Below are 13,659 nucleotides of genomic sequence, written 5' to 3' on the forward strand. Positions count from 1 at the left end.
GGCTTGTTCAGGACTGAGGTGAACTCCTGGGAGAAGGTGCAGGTTTCGTCGGTCGATGAAGGTTTATTAATACACATAACTTGTCCGGAACTTAAGAAAAAATCAGTCAAGTGGTATAGAATGTATCATATGAAGATTAGTCCCTCAACATAAGATTAACCACCCTATCCACCTCCCTCCCACCCCCTCTTGTTAACGTTAGGGAGTTAAATCATCAGTTGAAATAAGCTGGTGGTCTTATATTCATATTGCCCTGACGTTTTGTGTCATTCATATACAACAAAAACAGTAGTGTTACATGGACCGAACAACTTTTGGGGGCCCATACACGATAGCCATTTGGTTAGGTTAGGTTATATTAGATTTGGTTGGTTAATCTTTTAGTGAAATACGATTGGGGTCTCTAATCTTCATGTGATCCATATAAATATACTGCTGCCTATTAGTTTAGTAAGACGTAAATCATTTCTTAGTTTAGCCTCGAGTACCATAATAGTCTAGTCTGAATAGCAAGATAGTGTGAGTTATGGTAATAAAAGCTCTTGAGAGATATATAATAATAGTATACTGTATAAAGATCATTCGTAAGTGTTTGAATTTGATAATGTCATTGATAAAAGACAGTAAAAGTAGGTTAGGTTGACGTTGTTTGGACATTAAAGAGGGATTCTATTATGATATATTATTATAAGTGGATTCTGCAAGGATTCTATTATATAAAAAAAAGATTCTAAGGATCACCAGCTTATTAAACGTGAATTATAAACAACCTAAAATTATATTGAAAAGTTGGGTTAATTTAAGCTGGAAGTTAGTTTAGGTTAGGTTAGGTTAGGTTAGGTTGGGTTAAGTTTAGACTAGGCTAGACTAGGTATGCGTTAGGGTGTTTGATCATGACCTGGATTAAGCTAAAGCTGCCCAATCTTCAGGTAATCCGTTTCTACTCCATTACATCCCATTACTTTTAACTGACCAATTAAGTGGAGTAATGAGAAGCGTAGAGTGTACAGCTATGGTGTTGACTGAGTGACGCAAGTTAGGTTACTTGCACCTCACTTTCACCCCGCTGATTGACCTTTGTGTGTGGAGCAGAGTGGCGGACCTGGCGGTTCACTTTCCTCCGTTCCCGTTACCCAGGGTTAAGACACTTTCTGTACTTTTAGTTCAGTTCCTGCTGTCAAAGCATTTAATCTGTATATATAGGCGTTAGTGTGTCCGCCCATCTACGAAAGAGGCGTATAAAAGATAATTTGTGAATTAGAGGAAAAGCTGTTTAGGGTGACAGAGAACCAGATAACAACGGAGAATATCACAACCACGTCTTAGAATTAAAATATCAATCAGACTGTAGATTATTGAACCAACAGTCATCACTTTTTAGATAAATGTGAGGAATTTGGAACAAACTTTCTTATAACATGTGAGTTGATAAACGTTTGTGTCCACCAGCACCCCCCCCCAGCACCACTATCACCTTCACCACCAGCACTATCACCACCATAAACCACCACCACCACTGTCCTCAACCTTCGCTAATTTTATTAGAGTGATTGGATTGGTAAATTACTCTCGTCCAGCTATCCAACCGTGTGTGTGTGTGTGTGTGTCCGCTCTTACATCTGAACCGGATTGCTCTTCTACTTTGATACTTGAATAACTAAATACCAATAACAGGTCTTGACAAAATTTGAATCAGGGTAACCTCTTGACCTTAGTGACCTTACGTAAAAAGGTCAAGATCATTTGGGAAACTCAAAAGGTCAAGTTTATATCTAAAGATCACTAAACGAACCTTGTTAAATATCAAATATATCTCACGGCAACACAATACAACCAGAAAAGGGTCATAAGAGGTTAAGGTGACCTCGATTGATTATAAATACGTCAGAGTACTGTGGTAAAGATCATAGGTCAACATGTAAGGCGTTTGGAATTCTACAATATTTTTTAGGTTGATGACTCTTCTGGCTTTTGTGTTTATTAATCATATATAGGTAATTACGATAAAATATTCAGATGATTTAGTTTGTTAGACGATTAAGGACGGAGACACTATAACCAACTGCTTAATTCATTTGTGATCTAATACCAATGGCGTGTGTGTATCCTTGACTCACATACACGATACGGGGCTTAGTTGCACGGCGTCCTTGTCCACTGGGCGAGGGTATCATCTCTGCATTACAAGTGCTGTATCAAAGGCGTCTCGTGATAGAGAAGGGAAGACCAATCAGAAAGTAGCAACCTGTGTCCTTGTTAACGAGTCAGTCATACCAGTTTTGTGATAAGAGTCCTATTAGAAAGGAGTAATATGTGGTATAGTTCGTGTACACATGAAGCGTAGTTACAGCATAACATTTTAACAACAAATACAGTGAAAATGACTAACTAGGAACCCTTAACGCCAGGAGACCCTTAAAACATATGATCAATCTGGCGACTTAATAATTATCAGGACAGCTGTTGAGTAGTGTGGTCTACATATGTGGCTTCTTATCAGTTGACTCGGGAGTGAGGTCTCATAATCTTCGACTCTCCCAAGTATCTGAATGACTTATGTTTCAGCTCATGACCTGTAAATGGTACAGTGCGTTAGTTAGAAAGCAATAGCTACTCACATATTGACGATGAAATAATCTGGGTAAGATAATGTAGGGTGTGGTGCTGCCTTATGGAATTGGGAGATATTCAGCAAAATCGCCATACCAGTTCAAATTGATTCAGCACATATGTAGACAGTGTAGGTAAACAATGTACACATATACTGTAGGTATACAAAATATGTACAAATGCCGATCTGCGGTAGATTTCTTACATTACGCTGAAATTTTTTACGTGTTGGACCTACTGCAGTGGTAGGTCCAACAAAAATCGGTATGTGGTTTTTTTTTTTTTTACTTTCTGTACAATTGACTTAACGGCAATATTTGACGGTACTGACATCTAAGTAGGACCGCAAAGTTTTGATAAACGGTCGTGCTCACCCACACAAGACAGTTGACTGACTTTACTAATATAATCGATTCCCAAACAGTTAAACTATTAGTAAGGATCTTCGTGCCATATTCTCCTGTCTACCTACTTGGTGGACCCTCAGTAAGCCAAGGGTGTCCTTCCCAGAGTGGGTCACAACTGTATGGGGTTGCTGTCATGCTCTTGTATAATTCGTTTCCCGCCTGACCGGCACCATTGACGCCTGACTCGCCAGGGAGATGATTTTTGTACCAAAGATGGTTTATGAAGCGGGGAGACCTGTCTGAAGAAGAGCACTGATGCAGACACGAAACTCCTCCCTCCCTCACTCTCACTACCTCACCTTCCTTACTCTCACTACCTCACCCTTCCTTACTCTCACTACCTCACCCTCCCTCACCCTCACTACCTCACCTCACTCTCCTCCCCCTCCACCTCCTCTCACTACCTCACCTCCCCCTCTCACTACCTCACCTCCCCTCCACCTCACCTCTACCTCACCTCCCTCACCTCACACCACTCTCCTCCCCCACCACCTCCACCTCCCTCACCTCACCTCACACCTCCCTCACCTCACCACCTCACCTCCCTCCTCCCCTCACACTACACTACCTCACCTCCCTACTCTCACACTCACCTCACTACCTCACCCTCACTACCTCCCTCACCCCTCACCCCTCAACCTCAACTCACCTCACTCACTACCTCACCTCCCTCTCACTACCTCACCTCCCTCACTCTCACTCCCTCACCTCCCTCACTCTCACTACCTCACCTCCCTCACTCTCACTACCTCACCCTCACTACCTCACTCTCACTACCTCACCCTACCTCACCCTCTCTATCTCACTCTCACTACCTCCTTGAACTGAGACGGTACTTGTCTACTAATATTAGTGAAGTACCCTTGGCACTCTCCCAGGGCTTGTGACACCTGCTACCACCACTATCACAACTACCACCACCACCGTTTATCGCAACTACCATCAGCAATAAGTCTTCAGTGTGTTCGACCTTTCTCGTACAGTATCTACTCGTGTTTACAAAGTCCCTTGAGGCTCGTGTTTACAAAGTCCCTTGAGGCTCGTGTTTACAAAGTCCCTTAATGCTCGTGTTTATATCCAGTAGAAATTAGATATCAAAAGCATTAGTAAATCCTTCATTGGTTTATCCACACGTCTTCATCATCTGAGTCATGACCTGCACAGGGAATAATTCTAATGGACGTTTCGTAACACTTGTAATTCTTATTGTGTATCAGTAACACCGTACAGTATACAATTCTCACACACTTGTAAACTAACTTAATAACGTTTGTGTATAATTCGGTAACGTTTGTGTATAATTCGGTAACGTTTGTGTAACGTTTGTGTATAATTCGGTAACGTTTGTGTATAATTCGGTAACGTTTGTGTATAATTCGGTAAACTTTATAATATAACTCGGTAACATTTATAAGACACCCTAATTTGTATCATCTGAAGATTAATCACCCTAATATTACCTGAGGGGTTTAGATTAGGTTAGATTAAATTAGGTAAGAATAGGTTAGGTTAGGGTGGTCAATCTTCAGGTGAAATAAGCTGGGATGTCTGATCTTTAGGTGATTCAATGGCATTATATTGTAGTAAAGTGTATTTTAATCCATATTCATCCCTTATATTATCAAGTGTAACCTATAACCCGAATATTTACTTTAAACAAGATGTAGAACAACTGTGTAATTAACTTCGAACGTTTACACTAGTTACTAAACAGTCGAGGTTTTAATATAACTTCTCGAGTTTGAAATATAGTTAGAGAAATATTTAAATGAATCTAATCACTTAGGGGTTAATTAGTGAGATATATTGAGCAATTTAGTACAAAACAACGGTATTGTGTAAAGATTTATGAGTGTTGGTGGTGCGAAACAATAAAAGAGTCAAATATTGAGCCAAGTCAGGAGTGTGTCAGCTGGCAAGGTAGAGAAGATCACCAAAGTGTCTTCTCCCAGGATGGCGCTGGTGGTAACTTGGTACACTGAAACTAATACCTATTTCTTGGCACAGGATGACGAAAGATGTTACACAATCAGTATGTACTGATTGGAGTGTCACGTTAAACCGGCTGATGTTTAGCCCTCCAACCAGTGTCTTGGGTGTAAGGCTGTCAGTGGTGTGCCCATATTCATTCTAGGAGAAAAATTACACCACCGGCTACCGGCAAGAGTTGCGTCATACCCCTGGCTCAGCTGGTCAAGCTGGCGGAGGTAGGATGACGCTGAACCCTGCATGAAGTTGAATACTCTGCCAGAATTTCACTTCTTAGACGCCGTGACAGAAATTAAGAAGACAGTAATGCATTTTTCTACCTTTATCGTCAATATACAGAGAGTTTTAATTATATTTTCATTTACAACAATTGAATGGAATACTCTACCCGGGATAAATCATCTGTCAGGTAGAAATAGTTTAGCTTGGGGATGAAGGGCGGGAGCCGGTTGGGGGTGGAAGGGAGAGGGAGGTGGGTTCACCTCACCGGCTTTTCGGAACACCGGCTCTGTCATAATCGAACGCCAGGAGTACCATATCACTCTAGTAACATTTAACTCTTTTCTGGGTGTATACTAGGTTAAATGAAAAAACTGATTACCATTGTTTGTATACCTGTAATGTCTGTGTACTGGACATGATGAACCAATGTGAACTTGTATGGCGATTTCAGTAATGTATGTATGTACAGTACGTATGTATGCATCTGCCTATCTATCTACAAACACACCTCCCTCATAACGGAGACTGTACTGCACTGGACTGAACCAGCTGCCCTTTAAAATAATCAGTCAACGATAACAAGTCCAGGAATCTTGGTTTATCGGTCCCTCATATATTGAAGATAACACGAGATAACTCTCCAAGATTGACCCGGGGAAGTGTTTCCAGAATAATAGTATTTCCCCACTCGACAGTGTTACCGGATAAATAAGCTAGTAAATGACACCATTTTGTGTTTTTCACCAGTGTGGACTGGTACAAACGCTGACAATGAGTGTTTTTTTCCTTTTAATTATAGGAACTTTCTTCATTATAACGTAGCTTAATAATAAAAAGTAATTACTCCCTAAATATATGTGTATGCCCTGTGGTGTTGAGGATGGTAGGATGGTGGTGGTGTTGAGGATGGTAGGATGGTGGTGGTGTTGAGGATGGTAGGATGGTGGTGGTGTTGAGGATGGTAGGATGGTGGTGGTGTTGAGGATGGTAAGATGGTGGTGGTGTTGAGGATGGTAGGATGGTGGTGGTGTTAGGATGGTGGTGGTGTTGAGGATGGTAGGATGGTGGTGGTGTTGAGGATGGTAGGATGGTGGTGGTGTTGAGGATGGTAAGATGGTGGTGGTGTTGAGGATGGTAGGATGGTGGTGGTGTTGGAGGATGGCAGGATGTGGTGGTGCTGGAGGACAGTAGGATGGTGGTGTTGAGGATGGTGGTGGTGTTGAGGATGCAGGATGGTGGTGGTGTTGGAGGATGGTAGGATGGTGGTGGTGTTGGAGGATGGTGGTGGTGTTGAGGATGGTAGGATGGTGGTGGTGTTGGAGGATGGCAGGAAAGTGTGGTGGTGTTGGAGGATGGTAGGATGGTGGTGGTGTTGAGGATGGTAGGATGGTGGTGGTGTTGAGGATGGTAGATGGTGGTGGTGGTGCTGGAGTGATGGTAGGAAAGTGGTGGTGTTGGAGGATGGCAGGATGGTGGTGGTGTTGAGGATGGTAGGATGGTGGTGGTGTTGAGGATGGTAGGATGGTGGTGGTGTTGAGGATGGTGGTGGTGTTGGAGGATGGTGGTGGTGTTGAGGATGGTAGGGATGGTGGTAGTTGGAGGATGGCAGGATGGTGGTGGTGATGAGGATGTAGGATTGATGGTGTTGTTGAGGATGGTAGGATGGTGGTGGTGTTGAGGATGGTAGGAAAGTGGTGGTGTTGAGGATGGTAGGGATGGTGGTGGTGTTATAGATGCAGTAGGATGGTGGTGGTGTTGGTGATGGTGGTGGTGTTGAGGATGTGGTGGTGTTGAGGATGGTAGGATGGTGGTGGTGTTGAGGATGCAGATGGTGGTGGGTGGATGAGGGCTTTGTAGGATGATGGTAAAGGAAGGAGGATGGTAGGATGATGGTGTTGAGGATGGTAGGATGGTGGTGGTGTTGAGGATGGTAGGATGGTGGTGGTGTTGAGGATGGTAAGATGGTGGTGGTGTTGAGGATGGTAAAATGGTGGTGGTGTTGAGGGGACTGGGTAGGATGGTGGTGGTACTGTGTAACTTACACAAGATGCTTCACCCGCTGGAATAATCACCCTTGGTCGTGTTTGCCATACCCAAAGAAGCGTCAACGTGTCACAACTCTCAGACCAGCATTACATTATCTCACTATGATACGGACACAACCAATGAAAAATAAATACTGTTACTTCACGATCCAACATGGAAAGCGATATACTGTAATGGGATCACTTGACGATTACCACACCAGCTTATTTCACTTGGCAGAAGCACCCTAACGCTACCAGTAGAGGGAAAGGTTTAGGTTTAGGTTAGGTTAGCGTGTTCAATAATCAGGTTAATTCACGTGATCCATATACTTATGGTTGTGATGACCGTCTATTTCAGTTCCTCGGTCGCCGGTAAGGACATTTGGCTGTGTTTGAGACGCACCATAAACGTCTTTCTTGACTGATTGGCTCACAGAGGGAATTCTACCTCCCTACCTCTATGTACAGGATGTTGCCGGGCGTATACGGTTCACCAGCCGGAACTAAACCGTAGCTCATTGGGTTACTGGACGGAGGAAACTCTCTGAAGGGGAGTAAAGACTAACGATCATTGGTCACCTGAAGATTTGATCCTTGCTTTTTTTACTTTAAAATTAACCTAATCTAACCTAACCTGCCAGGAGCCTCCACCTACTATATACTGAATGATAGTCATTCTAATGAGGGAAGGTATTGAGTGTACAGGTGGTAAGTTGTAGGTGTTGACAAAGGTAAGTGTTTAAAATCAGTGTAATATAGACCACTGAACTGATGACACCGTTTTACATGATTATACTTAACACAACAACAGACACTTATACCTGAACTGGGACGATGTTGATTAGTTGTTGAAATTTAGAGATTATTGATGGAAAGTACTGATCACCTGAAGATTAAACACCCAATCATATTTCACCTAATGGTTAAATATCCTAACGCCTCCAGGGAGATAAGGTTAAGTTATTTTAGGTTAGAATATCGTTTGAGGTGTTTGATCTTCAGGTAATCCGATTAAGTAAGATGCGAGACAGTTACATTGGTGGGATACACTACTTAATTTTGTGATGGTAACTTTGACATGAATATACAAACATGAATTTTTAGCCACTTGTCTATATCTTGATGTCTGTGACCTCAACTATAGTGGCTGAAGTGTAAAGGAATATGAGATCACAGTATGAGTTTGTAGTAATTTTACCTCTGACCTCCCAAAACAACAACAGAGGTCAAAATTATGGTGTAGGGTAGTAGGCAGCTATCAAACAGGGAGGTACTGCCTCCTCGGAAGATATTGGAAGCATAATGTGTTGTCTAATGGTAGACCCTGCTGCCATATGGCATCGCAAACATTGTGACCACGTCCCATGATACTGATCTGACTTTCTGCTTCTTTTACACACAATTGCAGGGTCTCAATTGTTTCTCTTACTATTGACAACACAATATACAGTATATATATATATATATATATATATATATATATATATATATATATATATATATATATATATATATATATATATATATATATATATATATATATATATATATATATATGCTGATAACAAGGAAAAAACACAAATTCCCATGTCTGTGTCACGCGCACAAATTTATTTGCATATATATATATATATATATATATATATATATATATATATATATATATATATATATATATATATATATATTCTCACTTTTGATCTCTTTTTTAATTTTTTGTTTTCTTTATGGTTCTTTATTATTATTATTGGCAGTAGTATTTTTAATTTTTATGTATTATAATTTTTATTTAATGAATTATTGTATTAATAATAATATTATAATTATTACATTTTCACCCCCTCCCCCAGACCCCGATGTAGGTTAGTGACCTGTGCCCGGGTGGGCTAATCCCTGTAAAAAAAAAAGTGCGTGTGGGAAGGGGTGTATACATTTTGAGACACCCCATACATTTCATTTTCTCATTTATTTTACTATCCACCTGGTTTTATCTATCAACACCTGTGCTTGTTCCGCCATGAGTAAGGTTAATTGTTATCTTTATTATGACATTACGATTCGCCCATGGCACCTGATTGTGTCACTGTGGTGTTATTAAATGACTATCACACACACACACATATATATGTTATCAGTCATTATCGACCACAAGAAAAAAGTACAATACGATATAATGTGCAATAACAACTTCCCTGGTGAACCAACACTCCAAGAGGGAGGTTATGTGGTCTTTATACTTATATTCCGGTCTTTATAGTCATGTTCTGGACCTTATGCTCATATTCCGAACCTTACACTGTGCAGTACTTATATCCCGGAGCTTTATAATTATATTCCGGACCTTAGACTTATTTTTTCGGACCTTATACTTATTTTTCGGACCTTATACTTATATTCCGGACCTTATATTTATGTTCTCCCACAGGGTACAACCCCATCCAGTGGCCGAATCTGCGTTATCTTGTCGTGGTGGTAGAGAATGAGGAGGTTGAAAGTGGATCGTCGCTAAACACGCAAATACTCCACAGGTGATGAAGTGGTTCTTTACCAGAGTGAAGTAGGAGCGACCTTTACTCCCTGTAGACCTTTCCTACGTTTTTCTACTCCCATTAATTAGTCTTCTGGTGAGAAATGGTTTTTTGGGAGACAACCATTCTCAATGGCTTCATCTCTTGCTCTTGAACAACCATGAACAGACATAATAAACGATTTTGGGGGGTTCATGTTGGATTATAGTCATCTACAGTATATGTCCAACCGCATTACCTTCCGTGCTTGCAGACAGTGTGCCATCGAGAGCTAACAAGTATTGTCCGAGCTTTAGATAGATAAATAAAAAATCGCCGTACAAGTTTAAAATTGGTTTAGCATGGATAGCGACAATGCAGATATACAGTTCAGCATGCATATAGATAACGAAGGCATACAATACAGTGTACATAGACCGTGTAGGTATACAATTTACTACGTACATATACAGTGCAGCAGGTATACAGAGAATTTTGTAAACAGTAAGGCAATTTGATGAGTTTGAAATGTTCAGTACAGATGAGGACTTGTGTGATGACTATATTGACCTTTACAATCCCTCATCCTTTTGGTCCTCCCCAATACATCACTCCTGGAGGACCATACAGTAGGTTACGGTCGAAATTCTGTATACAGATAATACAGCGCTTTCGTTTTTTTTCCGTGTTATATTTTCTTCCACGGAGGGATTTCAATTATATTTATATATGTTTCAGATCTATTAGCATTGAGACACTGAGCTTAAATTAGAAAAAAAATTATGGTCGGTAAAGTGGTTTTGAAATAATAATCGATTCGGACTTGCAGTGGTTCATCTATGCCAGTGGTTCCTCTACGCCAGTGGTCCCCAAACTGCTCAGTAGTTCCCGGCCCCCGGAACCATATTATGGAGCCCGCAAGGCTTCATTAGAAAATTGTGAATTATTTGGGATTGTGTTTTAGAGTGAAATTAATGAAAATATGTTATAACTTGATACAAGTGTCGTGTACAGGACGTGTACATTTACGCCAGATCGGGCCCAGAGAGAGAGCCAAGCCTTCTCATTGGGATAAATACACCCGTCATGCCCAAGAGTAAATGTAAAAAGTAGGTAACTGGTAACAGTTGGACGTGTAAAACTGCAAATAACTGTACAGTATACTGTATATGAGATTTTTGTCTTGAATGTAGATAGAAAGTTTTGGCGCCTTCCACTATAATTACAATAATAAATGTGGCCCAGGGCCTACAAAAGGTTGGGGACCAATGAATTCTACAGCAAGGTCTATATAGACCTTGGTCTAAAGGGCGCCGGTGTTACTAGGCTCCCCGTGGCCTACTTCTACAGCATTGTATATCGTTGGTGTATGTTGAATATGTTGTTGCTGTTTTCTCTACGGTTATTCTCACTTATTTCCAGAGGTAACGCTAATCTCTCGTATCAATATTTTTGGGGTAGGTATGTCAGTCAAATTTACTCTCCAGGTTTGAAGCGGGTCATATTAATCAGTTCCAATCGTAAACTCGTGCTCCACATTTGGTAACGGCCACGAATGATTGTGTCCAATGTCGGTGACACGCACACTTGTACTCGAAACGATAATGTAGTTAACGCGTACACATACAGTTCAGTCATAATATGTACTATAAGAGGTATATTAGTAGTTGCGGGTAAAGGTAAAAACAGATTTTTGAGACAATTCTGGCAACGGTCCAAGGTTACGACGGGCGGCCGCCGCGTCGGCCAGCAGGGCTTGACAGCGAGTAGCTAGCCAACCGGTCAACCATGCTGAAGCTCCTCGGTCCTCTCCTCACCCAGCGGGCCAACGTCTCCTCACCCCAGTACATTCATCAATCATCACCCATCCGTGGTTGCGCAGTCTACTACTTCTCTCCATTATGTTTTCGCGTTCATTATACGTCATCCCAGCATAATTTATTCTGAATTTAACCACACCCTGCCCACGTTGCGCTTTTTCTTGTTTGTACATAAATTCTACTACAGTATTCTTTTTTTACTGTCTCTAATACAACTTTCTACCTCTTATTTATCAACCTTACAGCGTTTAACCTGTCGGCACATTTCTGAAGCAACTCTACCTTGAGATCACATGAAGGTTAGGGACACCAATTTATTTAACCTGGTTAAACAAACTAACGTTAACCCCCGGGTAAAGTCAGGATGTTTAATTATCAGGTAAAGTAAGCTGGTGTGCCTTATCTTCAGATGATCTATGGCATATTCTATATTTTGTGGATAAGATTAACCGCGAATTATTGTGATTTCACAGAACTCGTAAAATATGTAATCAATCTTTTGGTTAGGTTAAATATTTGTCAGGCTCAGAGTTCTGTTAAGAACTGTGGCGTAAATAGATAAGGCGTCTAATCAGTTACATCAGAATTTCGTTGATATTGTACTCGAGGGGTTACGTCATCTTAATCGAGGTTAAGTTACCGTACTCAATAGGTTGACATCGTATATACTGAGTTTATGGTCTTCGTACTCAAAGGCTTTTACTTTATTCTCACTGCCACTGACCGCCTTGTTTACCGCTCGGGTGATCGAACACATCTGTTGTACGAGCTGTTGGCAAGTACTGGTCTTGTATTGGTACCAGAATATATCCGTACCTGCGCCAGTGTTGGTCAAGCCTGGTACTCTCGAATGAGCTCACACTCGAATATTCGTGCTCAAGGAGTTAAGTCATCGTATTCAAGGTGTTAAATAATCGTACCAAAGGAGTAAGTCATCGTATTTATGGGGCTAACTAAGTATCTTATAAAAGATAACTTCACGCTTCTCATTATCCCATATGCCTATTTTGATTACCTCTGTCCGCTTTTGAGCTATAAATCTCATAAAATATTATCACTACGGTGCTACTATAGTTGCGGTCTACCGGGGTATTTACGCTGCAGTTTCCATTAGCCTAACAACCTAACCTAGGTTAGGTTAATGGACGCTATATCAGGGGCGCACACAGAAATTGAGTAGGGGGGGGTTTCCAAATTATTGAGAAGTCTGGCGAGCTTAGCGAGCCCTTTCAGCTGGGGGATCCTGGGGGGCGGTGTAAGCCCCCCGGAAATTTTTTTGAAATCTGATCAATATTTGACGCCATTTGCACTGAATCTTAGAAAATAATCTGAGGTTGAAGATGGTGTAATTTAGCATCCTAATCTTTGTATACAGACTTATATTACAAGTTAATAGAAGCCATAAATTTGTTTTAATATTCTATTTACACAATTTTAAAATACATGAATTTACTGCACTAAATATAGAGTATATAATATGGTTATTACTGTACTGAATGTGTAGCAATCATTAAGCATTTTAATACTTGTATATAATGACTAACTAACATTGAACACTAAGAGAGCTCATAAAATTTGCTTAACAGTTTTTGAACACCCGTAAAATACATTGCTTTTATTTTTCTGCAAGTACTGTGGCAAATTTCATCTTCCTGGGATTTCTCTGTGCAGATGTGTCAATTACTTGGTTTATATCCACTGGTATATCTCGGTGCATGTGCAGTAATGTCAGGCCTGTCAGTCTCTCATTCCCCATTGTTGATCTGAGTGTTGTTTTTATTCGTTTCAGTCCACTGAATGATCTTTCTGCAGAGCATGTCGTTACTGGCAGGGTGCACAGGATAATGAGCAGGGTCCTCACGTTGGGGAACATAAAACTTGGTGTCTGGGAGAGGGTGGTGGAAGTTACCGTGGCGTGGGGTGAGGTCAGGTCAGGTAAGCTGACCCAACCTTCGTGTTACTAAGGTGTCGCCTGGTCAAGTGGGCTAATCCCCATAAAAAAAAAGACGTTGTACAGTAGTTCGGCTCAACTGTACCTGTTGCGTGTGTACTGTACATATTAACATGGGGAACCAGC

The sequence above is a fragment of the Homarus americanus genome, unplaced genomic scaffold (assembly GCF_018991925.1).
Source record: "Homarus americanus isolate GMGI-L3 unplaced genomic scaffold, GMGI_Hamer_2.0 scaffold33468, whole genome shotgun sequence".
NCBI classification, from domain to species: Eukaryota; Metazoa; Arthropoda; class Malacostraca; order Decapoda; family Nephropidae; genus Homarus; species Homarus americanus.